Below are 15,325 nucleotides of genomic sequence, written 5' to 3'. Positions count from 1 at the left end.
TTATACCTTGGAGCTATACAGAGATGACACTAGTTTCTATGTGAGTAAGAGATTTTATTCACAGTGCAGAAGCTTAAGGGACTAAAATCTGACAAATCTCCAGGACCTGATGGTCAACACCCTAGGGTTCTAAAAGTAGTAGCTGTAGAGATAGTGGATATGCTGGCTACAATTCCTTAGATTCTGGAATGATCCCACCAGATTGGAAGTTAGCATATTTTACACCACTTTTCAAGAAAGGAGGGAGAGAGAAAACAATGAACTACAGGCCAGTTAGCCTGATATCAGTTCTTGGGGAAAATGCTGGAATCTATTATGAAGGAAGTCTTAACAATGCACTTGGAGAAGCATAGTATAATTGGAACAAGTTAACACGGTTTTACTAACGGGAAATCCTGTTTTAAAAATTTATTAGAGATTTTTGAGGATGTAACTATCAGGGTAGAAAAGGGGGAACCAGTAGATGTAGTATACCTGGATATCCAAAAGGCATTTGATAAAGTGCCACATAAAAGGTTAATAGGCAAAATAAGGGCTCACGGAGTTGGGGTAATATTTTAGGGTAGAGAGTTGGTTAACAGATAGAAAATGGAGAGTGGGCATAAATGTGGCTTTTTCAAGTTGGCAGGCAGTGAATAGTGGAGTGTCGTAGGAATCGGTGATGGAGCTTTTGCTATTTACAATCTATATTAGTGACTTAGGTAAAGAGATAGAGTAACGTTTCTAAGTTTGCTGATGATACCAAGCTTGGTGGAAAAGTAAGCTGTGGGGGGAACACAGGCTGCAAAAAAATGACAGGTTAGGTGAGTGGGCAAAAAGATGGGGGATGGAGTATAATATAGGGAAATGTGAAGTTATTCACTTTGGTTGTAAGAATAAAAAAAAATATTTTAAAAGGTGAAAAACTTTAAGTGTTGACATTCATAGAGACTTGGGTATTCATGTTCAAGGAGCACTGAAATTTAGCATGTAGGTGCAGCAAACAATTGTTGCAAACACAGAATAATTGAATACTACATGGAGAATGCAAAAGGCGCTAGAGAAATACAAGTTATAGTGTGGAGTTTTACTGACACCCGGTTGTGGGTTAGGAGGTGGGCGGGCTGGAGAGTCACATTGGGATGACTTCCCCATGCTGTTCCACCGCTTGGAATGTTTCCCGGTGGAGGGAATGGCAGTGGTTCGGCTGCCTGCTGACTGGAGGTGGGTAACCAGTTTAGACAATTAAAGGCCCAATTAAGAGCAATTTACCTGGGCCACTGGTATTTTAAGTAAAAGGGCTGGGCACATATAGGGCTAATGTGGGGCAGAGTCTAGTATTGCCCATACAGTGATGTAAGAAGGCACATGATCCAGACCCAGGGGACAGTGTGGTGTTGAGCAGAGATGTGTGCAGACCTAAGCATGGAGACACCTCCCAGCTTGTGCCCTTTACTGTACATGTGAATAGTTCTAGTGGTTAAAGACTTAGTTAACTTATGGAAAACTAGGGAGACTGCTTTAAGACAGATTGACCTGTAACCAGCACACCCACAACATGGTGGCAGCAAGGTGATAAAAACCCAGGATCTTGCTAAAATGCAGAGAAAATCTGAAATGCTGGAAAACTGAGGAAAAATCCAACAAAGCATTCTGACCTGAAAGAAGCTCCAGAAGGAAGAGAGGGAAAAGTGCCAGAGAAAGGCCTGGAAGCTGAAGGCAGAGATTTAAAATTCTTTACTGCAGCAGATTCTCCTTTGGAAGTTGAGCTTCAGAGTACAAAGTCAGCAGAATCTTCAAGGGTGAGCCAAATCTTTTAAAATTGCAGGCAGTACTCTTTTCAAGTAACTCAGCATCAGAGAGCCATTTGAAAGAAACCCATCGTTCAAACCTGATCCCTGAGCCGAAGCCTGAACACATGACATCCAAGATGGCTGAAATTTGTGAATATGGAGATTTAAATTCTGAACTCATCAGAAACAGAACAGTGGGAGGAGTAATAGATGTGCCCTCTAACCTCCTGCAAGCAAAGGAAGGTGTAACCCTGGAAAAAGCAATCCAAGTAGTTAGGCAGTCATAGCTCCATGAGTAGCACAAGAGAATCTTAAAGGGGGAGAACAAAACATGGTGCAAAGGCTGAATCTCAGTCCAGCTTGTAAAGCCACAGGGACAATTTTATGTCAGGGATAGCAAGACAGGGACAGGCCAGCAGAGCGGCCATATCAGCGCTGTGAGTGAAGCACCTTCACAGGAGAGATCAATGTCCTGCAAGTGCAGTCCAATGCTTCCAATGCAACAGGATTGGGCACTACTGCAAACTGTGCAATTCAAAAAACTCTGAAACACGCAGAAGGCCTAAAGATGATCCTGCAAACCCAGAAGACACTCAGCCACGCTTCTTGGGTGAGGTCAGGGATCCGGGTTTCTCATTTTGGAAAGCGGACAGACGCAGATGCCAGTTCAACCTCCAAACCAACAGGAAGAACCAGCAACAACAGGGCCTCCCATTCCTCCGATAGAACTGTGGACAAGCTGTGGAAGGGTCATAAGGCCTGTAGACCACCTGAACCTTTAAATTCAAGGACTTGAAGAGGGGCAATAGGGTAGTGATAATATAGTAACAACAATGTAAACGTATGGGAATGTTAACAATGTAAGACATGAAGTAAACTAATATAACCCCAAATACAATGGATAAAGAAGGGGGGGTGGTGGCGGTGGTGGGGGCTGTGGTGTAGAATAATGGTCTGGCACATAAAGGTACTGAGTACAATACCACCCATAGAGTGATGAAAGAGGGCATATGACCCAAACCCAGGGGTCACTGTGGTGTTGAGCAGATATGTGTGTAGACCTAAGCATGGAGACAACTCCTAGCTTGTACCTTTTGCTGTACATGTGTAATAGTTCTAGTAGTTAATAAAGACTTACAGCTAAACTACGGAAGACTTCCTTAAGACCTAACGATCTGTAACCAACACCCCACAACATGGTAGCGGCTGGGCTGCCCCCGGCATGTTGGGAGGCTGTTGGCCGCATGGATTGACCTCCCTGAGATTCCCGGGGTGAGGTCATTGGAGCTGGGGGCTCCATGCCCCAAGAAAAGGGCCACCAGCGGCAAAAGCCACCCTCACAGCCGAGACACTGCCCATGGAAAGGGTTCCCCTCCGCTGGTGCCCGCCTGCCAGGCCCTAGTGTAAAAAGCAACTGTCACCCTGGGGAGGGCAACTCAAAATGGAGACCCCCCTTCCATTTCCCTTGCGGCCTCAGCAACAGCCAATTTTCCAGTTGACACTGCCAAGGATGCGGTGCTGCCAGTTGTCTGATTGGGCATTTCCCTGGCCTACCAACTCTTGACTTGCTCCTCTTGGCAATGTGGTAGGGAGAATCCCATCTCCCATCCATACCTTTTGACCCAATAGACACCTCAACAAAAGGATTTCCTCCCTTCTGGCTCAATCCCATCCATGGAGGCCATTCGGCCATCGAGTCCATGACAGCTCTGTAGGGCAACCCCGTCAGTCCCATCCCTCTGCCCAATCTCTGTAACCCTGCAAGATTATTTCCACAGGCGTCCATCAAATTTCATTTTGAAATCATTCGTCGTCGCCGCTTCCACAAGTCTCGTCGCTGGTGAGTTCCAGGTCACTGCCACTCACTGAAATTCCTTTCTCGGTCGAGTTCCTTAGTTTGTCGTCCACTTGGTGAGGGTGGGCGTGAACTCGCCTCATTGCCACCCACATCTCACCTCCCATCCCGGGAATCATTCTTAGCTGGCAGCAAGATTGGGTTTTATATGTCTACAGACTGTGGGAGGAAGAAAGGGCTGAGGGAGATGAATCCCAACAATTTGGCTTGTGTGTCAGCCACGGAGCCCCACTGAGCCACACGGTTGTGAGTTCGAGTCCCACTTCAGGGCTTGAGTAGAAAACCTTAGGTCGACACACCAGTGCAGTACTGAGGGGGTATTGCACTGTCAGTGGTACGGTCTTTCATATGAGATGTTAAACTGAGGACCTGTCTGCCCCCTCAGGTAGATGTCAAAGATCCCATGGCATGACTTGAAGAAGGTGGGGGAGGTGGTGGAATCTCCCATGTCCTGGCCAATATTTATCCCTCAATCAACATCACGCACAAAAAAAATAGATTATCTGATCATTGTCATAATGCGGTTTATGGTGATCTTGCTGTGCACAAATCAGCTGTATCATTTCCTACATTACAATGGTGACTGCACTTCATTGGCTGTAAAGTGCTTTGAGATGTCCGGTGGCTGTGAAAGGCACTATACAATTGCAAGTCTCTGAATTATTTTTCCTTGCGCATAAGTAAGTAGCACATTTTATTATCACATAAATTCGGATACATTCACCACCCAAACTGAAAATAAACATCCAACTTCTCACCTTGGAGTTAACACTTTGTTGCAAATTGCTTGGCTACAAGTGCAAGGTAACTTGTGAAACTCTCTAGTTTCGAACTTTTAATATCATACAAGTGGTTAGCTGTTTGGTTCCTCAATTACTTTTTGACTTTAGGGAAAGAATGCAATTATAAATAATAAATTAAATCTTTACAACCTTGTTCTTTGTGCTTTCTCCACACCTGATTTCTTTATAATTGTGTTCATGCTATATCCATTCTGTATTAATGCACTCCTTAGACATGCATAATTGCATTCTTATCAAAGTATCTTCATACATGCTTTCTTTGTAAATAAATAAACCAGTTTCTGCAGCTGTTTCCCTGTTATTAGCCTATAAATGACCAGATTTATCGTATTCAGTTCCACAATTTGCCATGTAGGATTTAATCTCACACCTGCCCCCTGGGGTTCTGATCCAATACCAGAGTCATTATACCAAGCATACCCTGATAGTTTAATGTTTAGAGATTCTTATTGTGCTGAATGATATTTAATACTTTTGCTTATAGAATTTGTTTAAATGTCAATAAATGGAATTGCTATTTTTGTCTGAAGAAGCAGGTCCGATTTTTTGGGGAGTGCAATGTGTATTGACTCAGAGTGTTGTGGTCGGCGAGTGGTAGACAGGCTATGACCCATTCTACGTTTCATCTCAAGGCAGATGTTTGGTGTTTTCTATCTTCCTGTTCTCATAATTTAACCCATTTAGCTCAGGTATAATTCTGGTGAATCTGCGCTGTGCTCACGCTAAGGCTAACAAATCCTTGCTGATGTGTTATCGCTGGGCTGAGCAATTGAAGGTATATCTTAGCTGATCATGGGGGTGATTGTGGTGGGATTAAATAACTCTAACACAGTACATGCATTCAAACGGAATGAAATCAGGATGCACTCCAGATTTCCACCCCTCAATCAGGTGATTCTCCACGTGTTATCCTTGGACCCAGGTATTTATTTGTGCTTTTACACCCACCTAGAGAATCCAATTTGCAAGAACATTTTCGAACGTTGTCCCTTTGAAAGTGTAGGATGCTGCAAGTGAGATACCATTAATACGTTAGAAATAAAGCAGAACAAATGTTCCTGGCAGGGCACAAAGGCACACTGGCATCAATGAAGCAGCAATGCAATGAACAGCTTGCATTTATAAAGCACCTTTGGTGTTGCAAAACATCCCAAAGCTCTTCACAGGAACATAGACAAAATTTGACACTGAGTTGCAAAAGGAGATACTTAGATAAGTGAGGAAAGGCTTGGTTAAAGAGGTTGTTTTAAAGAGCATCTTAAAGGAGGAGAGTGATTGGCTCCTTGAATGGTTAGCTGAAGGCTGGGCTTTTTTCCTTGATGGATATGTCTTTTTAAAAGTATCCTCGAAGCTCTTCAAATTCAGATCTAGCAGGTGTTGGGTGTAGTCTGGTAGATCTTATTAAGGTATTCGTAGTCTGAGCTAGTTCAACTAGGGGAGGCGATGCCGTAGTGGTATCGTCACTAGACTAGTAATCCAGAGGCCCAGGGTAATGCTCTGGGGACCCGGGTTTGAATCTCACCATGGTAGATGGTGGAATTTGAATTCAATAAAAATCTGGAATTATAGTCCAATGATGGCCATGAAACCATTGTCAATTGTTGTAAAAACCCATCTGGTTCACTAATGTCCTTTAAGGAAGGCAATCTGTTGTCCTTGTTTGGCCGACATTTGTCTCCAGACCCACAGCAGTATGGTTGACTCTTAAGTGCCCTCTGAAATGGCCTAGCAAGCCACTCAGTTGTAACAAATGACTACAAAGACACAAAAAAAGAATGAAACTGGATGAACCACCCAGCATCAACCCAGGCACTGGAAATGACAACAGCAATCTCAGCCCTGTCGACCCTGCAAAGTCCTCCTTACTAACACCTGGGGGCTAGTGCCAAAATTGGGAGAGCTGTCTCACAGACTAGTCAACAACAGCCTGACATAGTCACACTCATGGAATCATACCTTACAGACACCACCATCACCATCCCTGGATAAATCCTGTCCCACCGGCAGGACAGGCCCAGCAGAGGGGGCGGCACAGTGGTATACAGTTAGGAGGGAGTTGCCCTGGGAAACACCAACATCGATTCCGTACCCTGTGAAGTCTCAGGGCATCAGGTCAAACATGGGCAAGGATATACCGCACTCCCTCAGCTGATAAATCAGTGCTGTTGAACACACTTGGAGGAAGCACTGAGGGTAGCACGAATGGACTCTGGGTGAGGGACTTCAATGTCCATCACCAGGAGTGCTCGGTAGCACCACTGCTGGCTGAGTCCCAAATGACATAGCTGCTAGACTGGGTCTGCGGCAGGTGGTGAGAGAGCCAACAAGAGGGAAAAACATACTTGCCCTCATCCTCACCAACCTTCCTGCCACAGATGCATCTGTCCATGACAGTATCGGTAGGAGCGACCACCGCACAGTCATTGTGGAGATAAAGTCCTGCCTTCACAATGAGGATACCCTCCATCATGCTGTGTGGCACTACCACCATGCTAAATGGGATAGATTTCAAACAGATCTACCAACTCAAGACTGGGTACCCATGAGGCGCTGTGGGCCATCAGCAGCAGCAGAATTGTACTCGAACACAATCTGTAACCTCATGGCCTGGCATATCCCCAATTCTACCATTACCATCAAGCCAGGGGATCAACCCTGGTTCAATGAAGAGTGCAGGAGGGCATGCCAGGAGCAGCAGCAGGCATACCTAAAAATGAGGTGTCAACCTGGTGAAGTTACAACACAGGACCACTTGTGTACCAAACAGCATAAGCAGCAAGTGATAGAAAGAGCTAACCAACGGTTCAGATCTAAGCTCTGCAGTCCTGCCACATCCAGTTGTTAACAGTGGTGGACAATTAAACAACTCACAAATATTCCCATCCTCAATGATGGAGGAGCTCAGCACAGCAGTGCATTCGCAACAATCTTCAGACAGAAGTGCCGAGTGGATGATCCACCTCAGCCTCCTCTGGAGGTCCCCAGCATCACAGATGCCAGTCTTCAGCCAATTTGATTCACTCCATGCGATATCAAGAAATGGTTGAAGGCACTGGATTCTGCAAAGGCTATGGGCCCTGACAATATTCCGGCAATAGTACTGAAGACTTGTGCTCCAGAACTTGCCGCACCCCAGCCAAGTTGTTCCAGTGCAGCTACAACACTGGCATCTACCCAGCTATGTGGAAAATGCCCTGGTATGTCCTGTACACAAAAATCAGGACAAATCCAACACAGCCAATTTCTGCCCCATTAGTCTACTTTCCATACATACTTTACAGTAATGGAAGGGGTCATCAACAGTGCTATCAAGCGGCACTTGCTTAGCAATAACCTGCTCACTGATGCCCAGTTTGGGTTCCGCCAGGGCCAATCAGCTCCTGACCTCATTACAGCTTTGGTTCAAACATGGACAAAAGAGCTGAACTCCCAAGTTTAGGTGAGAGTGACTGCCCTTGACATCAAAGCAGCATTTGATTGAGTGTGGCATCAAGGAACCTTAGCAAAATTGGAGTCAATGGGAATCAGGGGGAAAACTCTCTGCTGGTTGGAGTCATACCGAGCACAAAGGAAGATGGTTGTGGTTGTTGGAGGTCAGGTATCTCGGCTCCAGGACATCGCTGCAGGAGTTCCTCAGGGTAGTGTCCTCAGCCCAACCATCTTCAGCTGCTTCATCAATGACCTTCCTTCCATCATTAGGTCAGAAGTGGAGATGTTCGCTGATGATTGCACAATGTTCAGCACCATTCACGACTCCTCAGATACTGAAGCAGTCCATGTCCAAATGCAGCAAGACCTGGACAATATCCAGGCTTGGGCTGACAAGTGGCAAGTAACACTTGTGCCACACAAGTGTCAGACAATGACCATCTCTAATAAGACAGAATCCAACCATTGCACCTTGATGTTCAATGGCATTACTATCACTGAATCCCCCACTATCAACATCCTGGGAGTTGCCATTGACCAGAAACTGAACTGGACTAGCCATATAAATACTGTAGCTACAAGAGCAGGTCAGAGGCTAGGAATCGTGTGACAAGTAACTCACCTCCTGACCCCCCAGAACCTGTCCACCATCTACAAGGCACAAGTCATGAGTTTGATGGAACACTCCTCACTTGCCTGGATGAGTGCAGCTCCAACAACACTGAAGAAGCTTGACACCATTCGGGATGAAGCAGTCTGCTTGATTGGCACCACATCCACAAGCATTCATTCCCTCCACCACCGACTCACAGTAGCAGCAGTGTGTACCATCTAAAAGATGTACTGCAGGAATTCACCAAGGCTCCTTAGACAGCACCTTCCAAACCCACGACCACTGCCACCTAGAGGGACAAGGGCAGCAGGTAGATGAGAACTTAATGTTCCCCTCCAAGTCACTCACCATCCTGACTTGGAAAGATATCGGCTGTTCCTTCACTGTCGCTGGGTCAAAATCCTGGAACTCCCTTCCTAACAGCACTGTGGGTGTACCTACACCACATGGACTGCAGCAGTTCAGGAAGGCAGCTCAAAACCACCTTCTCAAGGGCAACTAGGAATGGGCAATAAATGCTGGCCCAAACAGTGAAGCCCACATCCTGTGAATGAATAAAAAAAACCCAGAAAGTATATATTAACTACTAGAAACTATATACATAGGTAAAGTAAAGGACCAAGCTAGGAGATGTCTCCATGCTTGCTTCTACACACAGCTTTGTCCAACACTACACTGACTCCTAGGTGTGAGTCATTTGTTCTCTTACATCACTGTGTGGGCAGTTTGGTACTCAGTCCCATGTTAATGCTTTATGTGCCAGACCCTTATACTCACCGCACCCCCCCAAGTCTTTATCCAACATATTTGCATTTTTTCCCCATATACGCCATGTATTTACATTATTACTACTTTCACATCTACCCCTGCTCAAGTTTCTGAGTTCATAAGTTCAGATAGTCTGAAGGCATTATAACCTTTCCAGATCTTGTTATCACTACTGTCGGAGAAGTTGTAGGTCATGTTGCAGCTTTGTTGAACTGGAGGTTGTCCTGGGTCTGGGTGTCTTTTCATCCTCTTTTTCTGTGTCTATGACATTGAATCACTCTTTGCCAATTCCCCAATTGAAGTGATAGATGGTGGTTGGTTTATCCCACTCTTTGTGTGGCGAATGAACTCTGGGCTCGTCTCTATAGCGTTTTTTTCTCCTCTTCCTTCATGTGGCTCATCGTGATGCATGCTGGGATGGGAGATAACTCTTCCTGTTGTGAGGACGTCACAACTTGGTAGTGAGCTCACCTTTGCGTGTGGCTGTGTGGTGTGCTGTCGTCAATGGGATGGCTGCTATTCAGTTCCAGCATCGTTTGTGGCAATGTCCTGCTGGCTGGGGATTGTAGCGTCTGCTCTGTGGTCTCAGGATTTATCTCTCTAACTGGTGTCAGAGCCAGAGGTTAAGGCCATTCTTTTGTTGTTGGTTTCTCTCTTGACTGTCATCTACTCGAGATGTTGTCGTAATCATCTAAGTGGCTGGCTGATCTGGCTAATGAGGGGCTTCTGGCACTTGTAATGAAAGTGGACAAACCTGCTCTGCAAAGGGAGAAGACAGTTCAGACCTGAAGTCCCAGCCGAGAGAATTACTCTTGTTCTAACTCTTGGGAACTTGCAGCTGGTTTGAAGAGATTCAGGGCTGCACAGGCATTTCTGCTCAAGAGAGAAAAAGACTGGTTACAGATAATGTACATCAGCTCGAAGATTTGTTTGTTACCATATTTTAATGGTTCCAGAATCATGTTTATGACCAGAAGCTGGGCTCCTTCAGGCCCATAAAGTGGTTGCTAGTGGCCAGAGGCCTGTCAGCCATGGTTCTTTATCCATTAGGACCATGACACTGGCTCCCGTGTCCAATTTAAAGTTTGTGAGATGGCCATTAACCGAGGTATCCACATTCCTGGATGAAAATCCAAGATCTTTGACCTTGCCCAAGAAGTATGGTAGTGTGTCCCCTTGGTGTGCTGTCTCGACCTTGTGAATCATCTTGGGATCTTCCATGCGTTTTGATGGTTTGGCTTTGCCCAGCTTCCCAATTTGTCCCATTCGGCTACATTGGAAGCATTGGGCTGACATTGCTGGTCATTGATCCCGCGTGTGGGGGTGCTTTGCCCCACAGTGTTGGCATGGTCACTCTACGGGTCAGTTAGGGCATTGCTCTCCTTGGCTGGAGCATCCCTGTTTCTGTGCTGTTTCGCTAACTGATCGGTGGGGTTTACTTTGTACCACAGTTTGCTTTTTCCCCTTAATATGGATCTGTGCTGCAAATGGATTTCAGATTGCCCGACAACCTGGATGCCTTTCTCAAGGCTGAGACCTTCCTTCACTTGAAGCATGTCTGAGGTATGTCATCTGGCAGTCCTACACCTATTCTATCTGTCATGACTCACTGGGATAGTGCGCTGCCAGAACAAGCCTCACTGCTCTGCCGAGCCGTGATACATGTGAAAAGCTTGATCAACCCACCTAATTGTTTAATTTAGCTTAGCAGAATATGAGCACCAGGTTTGTAAACTTACTTAAGTAAATAACTGTTTATTGAACAGTCGTTAACCAGAGGTAAAAGAAAGAAATATGAACTGCTAATTTCTAACTCTACAACCTAAACTCTGCCCCCTCTTAAATCCCTTACACATACATACAAGACACACAAAAACATGGATTTTAAGGATGGGATAGAACAGTTCAATAGCACCTGTTTCAGAGTACAGGATTCAATGGGTTAATTTAGATCGATGCCTTCCAAATTCCTTTCAGCTCTTTGTTGATGACATGAAGTGATCTTCCCAGTACTTTCAGTCTTTAATTCACTGGCTGGGCACTTGCTTTTCAATGTCTCTGATGGTAATTTTCCCCTTTTCCTCTTGACAGAGTTAGGGCTCCCTGGAATAGCAAGTTATGGAGATATGAGGAGAAAAAGCCAGCTAGCTAATATTGTGGAATTACTGAGGTCTGACACACATAGGAGATGGAGGTTTTAGATCTTTTTCCTTTCAGGCTAGGAGCTATTCTGCTGCACTGCTCTCACACAAATCCTGGTCACCTGGTCAGGAGCCAATTAAAACATCATTGCCAGGAAGTTCCCCATTAGACCAGACTCCTCCTTAGCACTGTCCTGTCTTTCATGGCACACTCTGTTCCAGGACAGCAACGTTTGTATATATCCCTCACACTGTTCCAGTAAACATGTCCTTCAAACTGCAGCCATTGTAATTTTAATCCATAGTGCAACAGAAATAAAAAGATATTTTCTTTACATATCCCTGATTAGTTCAGATTTCAGGACACTGTAATCACAGCCTTCAGCCATTCTGTACAGCTCATTAATGAAGGAGTCGACAGGTTCTCCTGGCTGCTGGACACATTTATTAAATTCAGCCCTTTTAAGGATTTTGTTACTTCTGAGGTTAAAATATGTGTCTAATGATTTTAAGACTTCATCAAATATTGCAGACGATTGGTTGATTCTTTGTCTAGCTGTTATATCATTCACTATGGGGCCAACCGAATAAAGCAGTGTGTCAACCTGTTCAGCTTCTGTCTTTTTATCCAGACCTGAAGCAATCATGGATTAAAGGAATCTCTTTCTCCAGGGTCCCCAATTTTATGATTGACCTGGGTCTTGGATAAGTCCAAATTGATCCGGAAGAGTGGATTTCCGATCTGTGGGTATAAAAGGTTTGAACTACGGGATCAGCTTTAAGCTGTACACTGCTTTTGCTAAGGCTTTTTCCACACTTGCTGGTTTTGGCAGGCTCCTGCGGTAATGGCATGCATGATATTTTTTCAACAATGGCTGCCTGGATCCACTGGTTAGCGTATTCCCTGCTTTAGCGCAATTTTCTCAGGTCTTGGAAGCATTGAATCCCAGATTTTGCTGGGTTTTTAAAGCTGCTTGCTCAGTCACGAGTAGTTTTCTCTTTCTTTGGTGTGAGCTCAGCCACTACATGTTCAGGCATCAACTCAGAAATTGGTTTCTCAGACTGTAATTTAAAGAGCAATTTCTGACCACTGCAGTTTTTTAAAACTTTTTTCAGGACTTGTGTTGTTCAGGAGTTTTAAATTTTTAGCTCACCCTTGCTGTGTCTGCTATACTCTGGGTATTGAAGCTGGACTTCCATGGGATTCAAAGGAGTCTTCTGCTGCAATGAGGAATTTAATTTTTGTCTTCAGTTTCCAAGCCTTTCTTTGGAGCGTTCCTCTGGTGACTCCCCTCACTGCCTTTGTTTCTTTGATTTTTCCTTCAGTTTTCCAGGATTTTAATTTTCTTGTGCAGTCTCTGTGAGGTTTTGAGTTGTTCTATTCGCTGCCACCATGTTGTAAGGTGTTGAGTGTAGTTCAATAGGTCTTATTAGGTATTCGTAGTCTGAGGTAAGCACTTATTAACTGTTATAAACTATAAACATAGGCACCGTAAAGGCCCAAGCTGGGAGTTGTCTCCATGCTTGCTTCTACACATGGCTCTGTCCAACACTACACTGACCCCTAGGTGTGGGTCATGTATTTCCTTACATCACGGTGTGGGTGGTACTGTACTCAGTCCCATGTTAAACCTTTATGTGCCAAAGGGATGGTTGAGTGATGAAGATTACAGTTCTGAGATTTTTCTCTTCTTCATGAGGGAGTACCGTGTACATATATCATAAAATCATAGAATGATACAGCAAGAAAGGAGTTCATTCGGTCCATTGTGCTGGTGGCAGCCCTTTGAAAGAGCTGTTTGATTAGCTCCACCCTCCTCTGCTCTTTTTTTATCTCCCCTTGAAGTACTTATCCAATTCCCTTTTGAAGATTACGACTGAATCTCCTACATCGTCCTTTCAGGCAGCATGTTCCAGATCATAACAATGCAGTTAAAAATTCTCCTCTACTTCTCTCTGGCTCTTCTACCAATCACCCTCGATCTGTGTCCCTCTGGCTACCAAGCCTTCCATCCACTTGGATGAGCTTCTCCTTATTCACTTTATCAAAACCCTTTTATAATCCTGGACATCTCCAACAAATCTCTCTTTAACATCCTCTGCTCCAAGGAGAACAATCCCAGCTTCTCCAACCTCCCCACATAACTGAAGCCCAACATCCTTGGTAGTGTTTAGTAAATCCCCCCTGCCCCTCTCCAAAGCCTTGATATCCTCTCTCTCCATATAAATTCCAGCCAGGTTTCAACATTTTGCCGTTCCGTTGATGAAACCTGACAAGACGTCTGCCCTAAGCATGAAATGGAATGTGTTTATCGATTGCTGAACCTTGCAATAGGGTACAGCTGTGGCAGCCGTGCAGAACATCTGATCTAACAGATGGTTTGTGAGGCAAAGCTAGAGAGTTGCAGCAATCAAGATGAGCTGATTTAAAAGTTGTTGCACCTGGCTGATATCCCAGGAGGGTAGGTGTTAGAAATCCCTACCAGTGATTGAGTGGGACTTGAAAATAAGGCGCAGGGCAGTGTGTAACAATATTGTATTTCCTTCGGAGCCCTTTCAGTTTCTCTATTTGTGCTGTCGAGCTGCTAGCATCTGTTCAGTAATCGCACAGGTCTGCTGGCATCTCATACTCACAGCACCTAGAACCTTGCCTTCTCTGTCAGCCTTTCATGCAGGAAGAGGCAAATAAAGGGGAGACTTCTACCAGAAAGGGTAAAAAAATAAAAACCCCAGGAAAGCAAAAAGCCTCTTTCATTGTTGTTGATTTCGTATCTTCGCACTCCTTCGATGGAGAATTTGAAGAGCAGTGGAGCTCTCTCTGGTGCCCTGGCCAATATTTATTCCTCTACCAAGATCACAGAAAACAGACTAGCTGACAGTGTGATGATTTTCAGGCTGATTAACAGTCTGACAGCTGCAATATGATGGGACGCGATGTGAGTGTTAGTCCTGAACGGTGAGGGTTTTATGGGCTCCTATGACTATGTGACGAGGGAGGGTAGTTGGGGTGGGATGGGGTGGGATGCCCAGATATGAGCATCGTGCTTGAAGCAGCTCAGGATGAGGGCGTGAGCTCCGCGCTCCACTCACCAGGATAATAAATAATAGCAATAAATGTTGGCTTAGCCAGCGACGCCCACATCCCATAAGTGAATAAAAAAGAACCTGAATGTCTGGGCAGGATGCGGATGCTCAACTGTCAGTCGCTGAAGTGGAAAACTATTACCGAGCCAAAACCTCCCTCTGCCTCTTTGATTAACATGGTCTGTAAAGTCTACACCAGACTTTTGAGGTGAGCAAGATTGTTGCCGCTGGCACTCTGGATGTGTATTTTTGTGTTCTGCACACTTATTGATTGTTGAACCTTGAAGGAGGCTACATCTGATCAAGCAGATGGTTTGAGACACTCTACAAGAGTGTGCAGTGAAGCTATGATGAGCACCATTAGAAGCTCCATAGGAGATCACTGTACACAAGCAGCTCTAAACGCAACAAGAGGGAAGGAGGGGACTTCCTCAACCTCGGGATGTGCCAAAGCACTTTTGAAGTAATGGTTAACCTGTTAGTATTATGCAGTGAATGAGCAAAGTGGCGTCAGCTGTGGCTCAGAGCATAGCACACGCCCAACTCACATGGTCATGGGTTTGAGCCCCACTCCAGAAACAGGGGCACAACATTGAGGCTGAGACTCCCAGCACTGTGGGAGTGCTGCATGGTTGGTGGTGCTGAGATGTCAAACTGAGGCCACTGTACTATTTCATAGCAGGGAGAGGAGTTCTCCCCTGTGCCATGGCCAATGTTTATCCCTTAGATAGATTAGCTGGTCATTATCATAAGGCTCTTTGTGGGAGCTTGCTGTGCACGTTTTGGCTGCCATGTTTCCTACATTACCACAGTGACAACACTTCAAAAGTAACTCGTTGGTTGTAAAGTACTTTGGCATG

The sequence above is a fragment of the Carcharodon carcharias genome, chromosome 7, assembly GCF_017639515.1.
Source record: "Carcharodon carcharias isolate sCarCar2 chromosome 7, sCarCar2.pri, whole genome shotgun sequence".
NCBI lineage: Eukaryota > Metazoa > Chordata > Chondrichthyes > Lamniformes > Lamnidae > Carcharodon > Carcharodon carcharias.
This window is presented reverse-complemented; position numbering follows the sequence as displayed.